The sequence below is a fragment of the Sorex araneus genome, chromosome 3 (assembly GCF_027595985.1).
Source record: "Sorex araneus isolate mSorAra2 chromosome 3, mSorAra2.pri, whole genome shotgun sequence".
NCBI classification, from domain to species: Eukaryota; Metazoa; Chordata; class Mammalia; order Eulipotyphla; family Soricidae; genus Sorex; species Sorex araneus.
In genome coordinates this window covers 32,921,997-32,932,705 of record NC_073304.1, presented here as the reverse complement: position 1 = coordinate 32,932,705, position 10,709 = coordinate 32,921,997, and the positions used below count along the sequence as shown (strand labels likewise).

The 10,709-nt window shown below is 50.0% G+C and overlaps 1 protein-coding gene across 1 annotated transcript in view; it reads left to right on the top strand.

The window, feature by feature from the left end:
• Positions 1-6,298: 6,298 nt before the first annotated feature.
• PLEKHH1 (pleckstrin homology, MyTH4 and FERM domain containing H1) overlaps positions 6,299-10,709 on the top strand; it is a 66,952-nt gene continuing 62,541 nt past the window's right edge. Inside the window, exon 1 of the mRNA XM_055131161.1 lies at positions 6,299-6,535. The gene's annotated coding sequence lies outside the window, so the exon portion shown is untranslated. The remainder of the gene's footprint in view (positions 6,536-10,709) is intronic.

Below are 10,709 nucleotides of genomic sequence, written 5' to 3'. Positions count from 1 at the left end.
AAAAATAAAGAAAACAATATAACTGCATTCATTAGAACCATGAAAATTAACGTTATTATAATCATCCTAATTAACAATATATATATATTTTAATTTACAAGAAAATAATGGAGGAATTATTTTCAGAAAGCTTATGCAACTGCCCCCAGTCGACACCGGTGCATGCATTGTAAAGCTGGGACTTGAACTGAGGTGTGGCTGGTTTCAAACAGCGCTGCTCAGGAAAACAGGCACAACCAGGGCTTCCTATTAACCTTTTCAGCCTGACCGTGTGGTGTGTGCACGTAAACAAACTCTCCTCTTACCCCCAAGTGCTTAGCTAGCCTGTGAAGTATCTAACAGAAGTCACACACCAGAGAGTGGTTACATAAACACCTTGCCACCATCAAAATCTACACAGGCAGCTGGAGCGATAGCACAGCGGGTAGGGCGTTTGCCTTGCATGCAGCCGACCCGGGTTCGATCCCCAGTATCCCATATGGTCCCCCGAGCACCGCCAGGAGTAACTCCTGAGTGCATGAGCCAGGAGTAACCCCTGTGCATCGCCAGGTGAGACCCAAAATGCAAAAAAGAAAAAAAAATCTACACAGGCAGGTTGAAACGGTTAAGGGAGGATAGAAATAATCTTATGTTGGTTGGGGTCAGAGAGACAGTCTGGGGGGTAAGGTGCTACCCTGGTTGGTTTGGTCCTTGGCACCACATATGATCCCCGGAGCACTGCCAGGAGTGGTCCCAGAGCACAGCGTCAGGAGTAAGCCCTGAGCACAGCTGGATGTGGCCCCAAACCAAAAAAACCAACACACACACACACACATACACACGCACCAAATTTGTTGTTGTTGTTGTTGTTGTTGTTGTTAAATAAGTGATTTGAAAAAATATGGAGTTAACCAAAAAGATGACCTGGGCCCAATTCCCCACCTGAGTGAGGTGTGAGAACCAGACCAGACCATCTGGCTTTCTTGGGGCAGGTTGTGAGGTGATGGGAGAGGGAACAAAATGCTTACCCGCACGTCTCACTGCCAGCAGATGTGGACACAAGAAACTGACAATCAGAAAAAGCACAAAACTAGGACAGATCAGCTCACCACGGATGCCCACCATCCTCCTCCTCTTCCTCCTCCTCCTCTCAGAATAGTGAAAGAAGGCCTCAGCCTCTGTGGCCCAACTTGCTCCTTCCACACTGTACACAAGGTGGCTTCTTCCTCTCTCTGTTCCTCTCGCCACACTCTACTGTCAGGCGCTTGACCAGCTAACACCAAATAAAAATGAACTTTCCATGTGGAGCAGACAAATTCTCTGGAGAAGTGGTTTCCAACACACCATGCCCTGCCCAGACCCTACCCTTGCCCTTCCTGTTCTCTTCCCTCTCCCGTATAGCAGTCAAGATGGTCCCAGGATGGTCTTTCTGGGAAGCTTTGAAAACTTCCCCTCTCCTGCCGCCGCCCTAATAGTGACTCTCTCCTGGTGCTGTCTAGTCCTCCAGCTCTCAAATACTCTGACTTGAAGGGTAACTGTGTTAAGGAAATCTCGTCCCCGTTTTATAGCTGGGCACACAGAGGCAGGAAGTGGGGCATTGGTTTATCCAAGCCTATAGCCGGGGCATCTAAAGAGCGTACCTGGAGCAATCTAAAGAGTACCTGGAGGAGTTGGAGTGATAGCACAGTGGGTAGGGCGTTCGCCTTGCACGCGGCCAACCCCGGGTTCGATTCCCAGCATTCCATATGGTCCCCCGAGCACTGCCAGGAGGAATTCCTGAGTGTATGAGCCAGGAGTAACCCCTGCACAATGCCGGGTGTGACCCAAAAAGAAGAAAAAAAAAAAGTAGCTGGAGTTAGCACCCATGAAGAATGAACGAAATGAAGCGAAGAGTGAAGAAGAGAGGGACATCAATACCTACTGTCGGTACTGTCTGGATTTGGCCACGCTTTGTCTCCCAAGAGTTACTCAGAACAGCCTTAAGAGAGAAAGACTGGGGAAAAAGGTAGACACTGAGACAACCCTCAGTTCCAGGGTTAAGTTATGGGCAGCCAGTCGGAAGGCCCTTCAGGATTCGTTTCTGTGGGGAAGGGGGCATGGGGGCATGGAGGGGTCCGTGGCTGAAGGCAACAGAAGAGCCAGAAGGGCTGCCTGGGCTGACTAGCAGCCAACGGGGGAGGGGCGGTAGAGGAGACCTGGGGAACCCATGCAGAGTTGGGGGAGGTGAGCAGGACCATCCTGGTCTGACAGAATGAGGTGGCCAGGGCCAGGCAGAGGAGGCAACAGCAGCAGGGAAGGTTGGTGGGCCAAGCCCTCAGGTCAGATGGGAGAATGTTCTGCCTGAGAGTCCCCGTTAGCCTGGTTATGGATTACCTGCAGCCCCTGTTCTTCAGGCCGGACTGGAGGAGAGAATGTGCCCGTTCGTCCCATAAGCACGAGGTGGGGATTCATCATAATGGCAGAGCTTAAAGACACAAGGTAACACTGAAGCTGAGGAAATCTGAATATGGCCCATGTAATAATAGATGATAGTATTGTGTAAATGTTCGATTTCTTCCGTGTGTGTGTGTGTGTGTGTGTGTGTTTTTCTTTTTGGGTCACACCCAGCGATGCTCAGGGGTTACTCCTGGCTTTGCACTCAGGAATTACTCCTGGCGATGCCTGGGGGACCATATAGGATGCCGGGGATCGAACGCAGGTTGGCCGTGTGCAAGGCGAATGCCCTACCAGCTGTGCTATCGCTCCAGCCCCTCTTCCATGTGTTCTTAAAATACATTTGTTCTGGTGCTGGAGAAATAGTACAGCAGACAGGTCATTTGCCCTGCACTCAGTTGACCTGGGTTCAATCTCCAGCATCCCATATGCTCCCCTGAGCACCACCAGGAGTGATTCCTGAGTGCAGAGCCAGTAGTAACCCCTGAGCACTGCTGGGTGTGGCCCAAACACTCCCCTTCAAACAACATTTGTTCTTTTTTTTTTTTCTTTTTGGGTCACACCTGGTGATGCACAGGGGTTACTCCTGGCTCTTCACTCAGGAATTACTACTGGCGGTGCTCAGGGGAACATATGGGATGCTGGGATTCAAACCCGGGTTGGCTGAGTGCAAGGCAAACGCCCTACCCGCTGTGCTATCACTCCAGCCCCACAACATTTGTTCTTAAGAGGTGCATGTTGAAGTGCTGAGGGGTGTGAGGTCATGATGTACACAACTATTAAGTGATTCACAAGAATTCTTGATTCACAAGAATTTTTTTTTTAAGGAAAAAATTTTTCATTAATTTTTAAGGAAAAATTTAAAGTAGATAAGATAAATGTAGCAGTGTGTGCCAACAGTTGGTAAATCTAGACACAAAGCCATAGGTATTTATACAATTTTTTTCAACTTTGATAAGTTTTAAATTTTGAAAATAAAAAAAATTGGGGGGAAAGTGTGTAAGATTAGTCATCACATATTGAACAATGACTGGATCCCAACATTTATGTAATCCTATGATTTCATTTTATCCCCAAACCAACTCCAGGGAGAGACATTCTGATTCTCAGATTAAAGATAAGAAGCCCGAAGAAGCCAAAGAACTTGCCCAAGTTTACAGAGTTGGAAATCAAACAGCCCAAGGTTGGGGGAGGTCACACAAGCCGGTGGGAGACTAGCTGCCAGCACTTTCTTGAGTCTTGCTGTGTTTGAAAATCGTCCATGCATATGAACTCATTTAATCCTCCCTTTCTAAAAAGCTTTGTACTCTGTGATAAATCACTTCATTGGGCAAGGCTGGGAGGGAACTAAGGCATATTCAAACACACTGACAGAAACTTTGGTTGGTTGGGTCTCCTTTAAGGGCTATTGGACAGAATCCCATTGAAATTTAAAATCAGTGTTTAAAGCCAGCAATTCCACTTTGAAGTATTAAACTGTAAAGGGAGTCACATTTGTTGACAAGGAGGTATGCATAAAGATATTCACTGTAGCAAGGTAGATGATAGCCAAAAATTAGAAACATCCTTCGCAATCCATTATTAGTAATAGGAGGAAACTATTTTAACAAGCGAGGGACCAGAGATTGTGACAAAAGGAGATGCTGGCACAAATACATGGCCCTGGGTTTGGTCCTCAGGATTGCATTCCCCAAGCACTGCCATACTGTGCATGTCTAGGAGTGGCCTCACAACCATCTGAAGACATATATATATATGTATATATATTTAATTAAAATGAGATCTTTAAGTGTGCTAATAAGTCATACTTAGTGCCAACAAATGGTAACGTTAAGTGGAAAAGTAAGTGGAGCATGTTTCCTTAGTGTTAAAGGAGGACAGGGATACATATGTTTGAACATGTATATGTACACATGTACTTCTGAATACATGAATACTTATGCCTGCAGAGAAAATCTTAAAAGGATACAAAAACTTACCACAGCAACTGTGTTTGAGGAAGTGTGGCTGGAAGTTGGAACTTTCACTTTAATTCTTACTGCTACGAATTTATTATTATTATTAGGGAGCTGGAGCAATAGTACAGCGGGTTTGCCTCGAACGCAGCTGACCCGGGTTGATTCCCAGCATCCTATATGGTCCCCTGAGCACCGCCAGGAGTAATTCCTGAGTGCAAAGCCAGAAGTAACCCCTGTGCATCTCTGGGTGTGACCCAAAAAGCCAAAAAAAATTATTATTATTTTAAATTTTTTCCCTACCTTTCCCCTTTTGGTTGTTTCTTGTGATGATGATGAGGGGTTGCATACTGCAGATGCAGGTCTCGAATACTTGGCAGTAGTGTTCATACACTTAGCTGTAGGAACCACACTCAGCAGGTGGGGTGGGGTGGCGGACTCATGCACTCTGCCATGGAGTTCTCTGCCAGCCCCCAGACTAACTTTACACCATTAGCTCGTTCTCCTTCTGTATGATTTTAAATCAGCACGAGTACCTATTCAAAGCAAATGAATGGATGAACCAGTTTCTATTACAAATTCCAGGACTTGCTTTTGGGTTTCCTTAGATATGAAGGGGGTAGCAGAAACCAGTCTGGGCTGATCCTCAGAGCCATGTGGCAAGTTCAATCCAAGAATCCCATAGGCCCAATTGAACTTTCACCTTTCGCCTCCTGAACCACTTGGGCCAGCTTTCCATAGCATCTGGGTTCTCAAAATTGTGCATGAGAATCACCCAGAGAGCTCATTAGCTGGGCAATTTCCAGGCCTCACCTCCAGAGGTTCAGATTCAAAGCTAAGGTGCAGCCAGGAGATGCCAAAGCCTGGGGTGAGTCTTCTAAGTCCTCTTTGTTTTTTTTTTGCTTTTTGGGTCACACCCGGCGGTGCACAGGGGTTACTCCTGGCTCTGCACTCAGGAATTAGCCCTGGCCATGCTCAGGGGACCATATGGGATGCTGGGACTCGAACCTGGGTCGGCCACGTGCAAGGCAAACGCCCTACCCGCTGTGCTATCGCTCCAGCCCCCTCTAAGTCCTCTTTGAAGAAGTGGAGCCCAGGAGTACTTGCTTCTGCTCACCTGAGATGCAGCAGGATCGGGGTTTTAGAAAAGTGTTTTCTAACTGTATCCTTCCGTGCAGTGAACTTCATTTATATCTTCTTTACCCATATCACCCTGACCAAAATCCCAACTCCTTTGGGTATAGTTCCGTTGGAGGGCAGAGGATGACAAGCCCTTGAGTACCTAAGTTATACCCAACTGCCTTACTAGCTTCTCCACAGGCAGTGAGTGACCTGTTTGCCTTGACCCACTCCTTTAAAATAAGTAATGCAAGCACACATACATACCCACATGCACGGGTGCACACACGCACATATGCATATGCACACACATGTGCCCACATACAAACGTGACTGCACACACACGCATGCATGTATGTGCATACATGCATACACATACATGCGTGTCCGCACACACACATGCATGCATAAGCAAGTTAACCTCCGGGCTCTTGTGACATTTTAAATAAAATTCCAAATCAGAACATCGGTGTGCCAAGTGGGACAGACTTGTTCGAAATGTGGTCTCCAAATATCCACGTGTTACAGGTTCGTCCAATATTGGAAAATTCCTTGCGGGGCGGGGAAAGGGGGTGGGGGGAAGAGTCTGGTCTCGCGCCCCATCCAGCGAGGGTCTCGGGCTGGCTGGCAGCTGAGCGAACCCCTGGCAGCTCGAGCTCGTGGTGGGCGCCCGGGAGAGCCCCCCGCCCCGGGACCTGGCCGCCCTCGGGACGAGCCCAGCGGTACGGAGAGGTGGGAGGCTGGAGCCTGCTGAGGTCATTTCCTGTGCCTCTCCGCGAGCCGCGCCGCCAGCCCAGCCCCGCGCTCTGCCTTTAAGGAGCGGGCGGGGAGCGCGGGCTGGGAGGAGGGAGCGCGGCGGAGCGTTGAATGGGGCGCAGCGAGGCGCGGCTCGGCTTTGTGCGGGCACCCCTCCGGCCCCAGCGTCTCTCCCCGCCCCGCCTACCCCGACCCCTGCTGCCGGGGAGCGGAGACCCGGCGGCCGCAGCCGAGTGGAGCGACGCAAGGTCAGCGGCGGACGCGCGGCGGGGACGGCCGCGAGCTGGCTGGAGGTGAGGCGCCCCGCGCGTCCCGGCGGGCAGGGATGGGCTCCGGGGGGCGGTGTGCGCGGGGTGGCCCGGACTCGGCTCCCTCGGCACCGGGGAGGGGTGCATATGCGGGAGCAGGTGCCTCCCTACCTGCAAACCTGCGCCTCGCAGCTGGGAGCGCTGGGCGCAGCCGATCCGGCTCGGGGGACCCGCCCCGCCAGGAGGAGGAGGAGGAGGAGAAGGAGGAGGAGGCTGCCTCCGTGAACCCGGAGTTTGCAGCCGGCTTGATCCAGTTGCTCCGGGGAAGGGCCCTCGGAACGTACCAGAAGGCATTTTTTTTAAACCATGGTGCCTGCGCTCTCGCTGGCTTGCCCCCCACCCCACTCCCACTCCTGGCGCTGCTTCCTCCGTGGTTCGCTCGGGGTCCTTAGGGGTCGACTCCTGGAGGGCAGCCAAGCAGCCAAGAAAACAAGTGGGCGCAGAATGACACTGGAGCGCGGTGTCCTCGACGCCTTAGGGAGGAAGGGGGCAGCGGCGACCCCGGGGGGGGGGGGGGGGCTTCACGCACTGGCAGAGGCGGTGGAGACCCGCACCTGGGCGCAGACGCGCGGTCCCGCGTCGGCTTCCCTCCACGGCCCCGCCGTCTGTCGCGTGTGCAGAAGCGGTTACTGGGAATCCGCCTCGTAAAAAACTTTTTTGCACAGAGCCGTAGTCCCCGCGAAGAGCTCTGCTCCAGAGATCCACTTAGAGCAAGTTTCCGCGGATAAAAGCCTGTGGGTCCTCTGCAGATTCTTGGCACTGTCTTGTGTCTGAGTACACGCGAGCGTTATTTCACACTCCGTCGAATGTCAAGTTCCAGTGTTTGTGCATATTGTTATCACCGCCGTACAAAGGAGGAAACGACTCCAGGAAAAAAAAATGCTTTGTCCAAGGTCATAGAGCTAAAGAAGTGGAAGAAACGTTCAAGCCTCTTAAACTCGAAGCTACGGTTTCATCCACTGTTAGCTAGCTACCCTCACCCCATAGACTGCGAAGCGGTCTCCTCAGAGCCGGGCCATTGTGGTGAGCACCAGGTGGACCCAACATCATTGAAAGTAAAAGTTGAGGGTCGGAGAGAGGAGAGATAGTACAGCGGGTAGGGTGCTCGCCTTGCATGCTACAGACTTCGTTTGATCCCAGGCACCCTATATGGGCACCCCCCATTTAACACCCCCCCTCCCAGCATGCCAGGATTGATTCCAAAGCTCAGAGCCAGGAATAAGCCCAGTTTCCCAGGGTGGGTAACCCTCCCCCCCCACCCTCAAATACATAAATACAAGGAAAAAGTGAGCCCCTCCCTGCAAAGTGTGGCTTCTTTGTCCCCCCTGACAAAGACTCACCACCAGCTCTGGGGTCAGAGAGATAGCTCAGAGGGCTAATTAATGTGTTGCTTTGGGTGCAAGAGATAACGGGATTGATCCTTGTACCGCATTCTCCCCTGAATACAGAGCCAGGAGTAGCCTCAAAGCACAGCTGGGTGTGGTCCCCAAACAATAAATAAAGTCACCAGCGGGGGCAAGAAATCTGTCCCTCCTACTTTGCTCCTCGCCCACTCCTCCCCCACTTCTCCCCCCCCCTTCTCTGGATATCTGTGCAGGGAGCTCAGTGCCCCTAATGGGATGAAGATGCCTTAAATATGCTGGTGTCAGGGGCCCAGGACTCCCTCCTGGTCAGGGCGACTTCACAGCAGTGGCTACTGAGCCATCCTCCTGCTTTTCTTGGCAGCCCAACTGAGTTGGCCTTTTAATGACAAAAACTAGTATAAAACTTACTCCCTGCCTGGGGAGGCAGCCTGGTGTTCGAATTAGAATGAGCCAGGTGGCTTTCTGTGTTGTTTGGCCATCGAAAAGGGGCAAACTTGGAGGCCTGAGGCTTGCCTTGCATATCACCTGAGTTTTATACCTGGCACCCCTTATGGTTTCCCCAGCCCTACCAGGAGTGATCCCTTAGCACAGAGCCAGGAGTAAGCCCTGAGCACTGCCAGCTGTGGCCCCCAGACAAACAAACAACCGAAAGGTGCAACTTTTTCACCCTCCAATCCAAGTTTGGTACTTTAGTCTTCATCAGATATATTCTGATGTCTAAGAATGATGTATTCAAGCAGCATTGTTTAATGAAAGGCTCAAACAGTCCAAAATTCTAGCAAATACAGTCATGTATCAGTCATACATAGTAGAGTAGAGAAAGCTGTTGAAAAGCATGAAGAGAAGTGGGGCAGATGTGAAGATACTGCTATAGGAAGATCTCTGAGTTACATGAAGTTCAGGGTGGTGGTTAGCATAACAGTGATTGTATATGCGTGTGTGTGCTTGCAACAGACATGAATGCATGTTTGGGCCCCCAGTGTCTCTGGAAAAGCACACCAATGATCATCTCCATCTCAGTGGTTACCTTTGGGCAGACTGTGGGGATGGGAAAAATGTAAACTCTGAACTGTATGCTCTTGTTCAATTTCAGAAATAGAGAAAAGTTTAAAAAAATTCCCTGGCCTCCTTGGGTGGTGTCTGGTGGTGAGACAGTTTCTCTTGTCTCCGTGCATGCCCCTGGCACTATTGGTTATCTTTTGTTTGTTGATGGTAGCTTTCATTTATTAAATACTTGCTGTGTGCAGGCTTTTGTAATATTTCCTCTACTTCTCAAAAATCATACGTAGTGTGGTCTCTAAAATCGCTATTTTGGGGGTGGGGTCAGAGCAATAGTACAGAGGGTAGGGTGTTTGCCTTGCATACGACTGACCCAAGTTCAATCCCTGGCATCCCATATGGTCTCCTGAGCACCATGAGGAGTGATTCCTGATTCCAGCTAGGAGTGAGCCCTGAGTGTGGCCCTAAAATGAATAATAATAATAATAATAATAATAAAGTCACCATTTTTGGAAGATCACAAGATGGTTAAAGGTTGACAGTTTCCTAGGACTCAACCTAGTATTGTTCTCCTTAACATTTTATTATTTGTTTTGGTAGAGGGCGGTGTTGGAGGTCACACCCAGTGGTCCCCAGGTCTTCCTCCTGGCTTTCCATTCGGCGATAACTCCTGGTGGTGTGCAGGCGACCAAATGCAGTTTGGGGATCAAACTGGAATCAGCCATATGTAAGACAAGTGCCTAACTTCTTATGCTGTCTTTCCTTTGGCCCTATTATTATTATTATTACTAGTTATTGTTGGGGGCCACAGACAGCTGTACTCAGGGATCACTCCTGGTGGTGCTCAAGAAATGATATATGGTGCCAGAGACCAAACCCGGCTGGGCCCTGTGCAAGGCAAGCACCTTCCCCGCTGTTCTGTCTCTTTAGCCCTCATTATTTCAAATGCTCCCCCTTTCCCTTTCTTTCATTGCTGCTGCTGTAGAGGCCCGAGATCACACATACTTGGTTGTGGCACTCACACACTTTGCTCCCTGGGCCTTTCTGGCCTCTCACTTTAGTACTGGGATTCTCAAAGAGCAGTGCTGGCAGGGGCACACACAGCTTATAAGGCTGTGCCAGGGATTGAACTTGAGGCCTTTTGCCTGTCCTCAGCTTTTCAAGATGCATCTGAGGCTCAGAGAAGTGAAGCCAATAAGTGATTTAGAGTCACAGGATGACAGTCAAGAGTTGCTTAATGGCATTTCAATCAGCACCAAATATTTGATGGTGGTCCCAATCGACTATTCTTTGAGCAGTCAGTTCGTGATAGGCTGTTCGGTGTGTTATATAGCTATTCTGTGTGTTATAGGCTACAAAGTGTAAGCTTACACTGACATTCCCACAATATGAAATCCCCTACTTAGGCATTTCTTGGACGTTATCCTGTCCTATCCGTATCCCTGTGTTAAGGGATATGACTGTAATTAGTACTCACGCCGGCATTCAAACCCAGGCCTTGGTGCCAGAGCTTGGGATTGTAAATACTGAGCTCTGCTGTTTGTCTTGCCCTGCTTTGTTCTCAAGGAATGCTGGCCCTGGTTGTCCAGGCCCCGCTGTTTGTATTTAGATCCCTTTTCCTTCATCTCTCCCAACATTGTGAAATGGAGACTTGGTACTTTACCCAAAAGAGGTCAGCTATGTATTGTTGCTGTGACCCTGATATCCCCTCACCCTTCCCCAGCTCCACGCCCAGGGATGGGGCTCAAAGTTCTTTTTTTCCCATAGTGGACTGGTGGGAAACCGAGTCTGGGTAG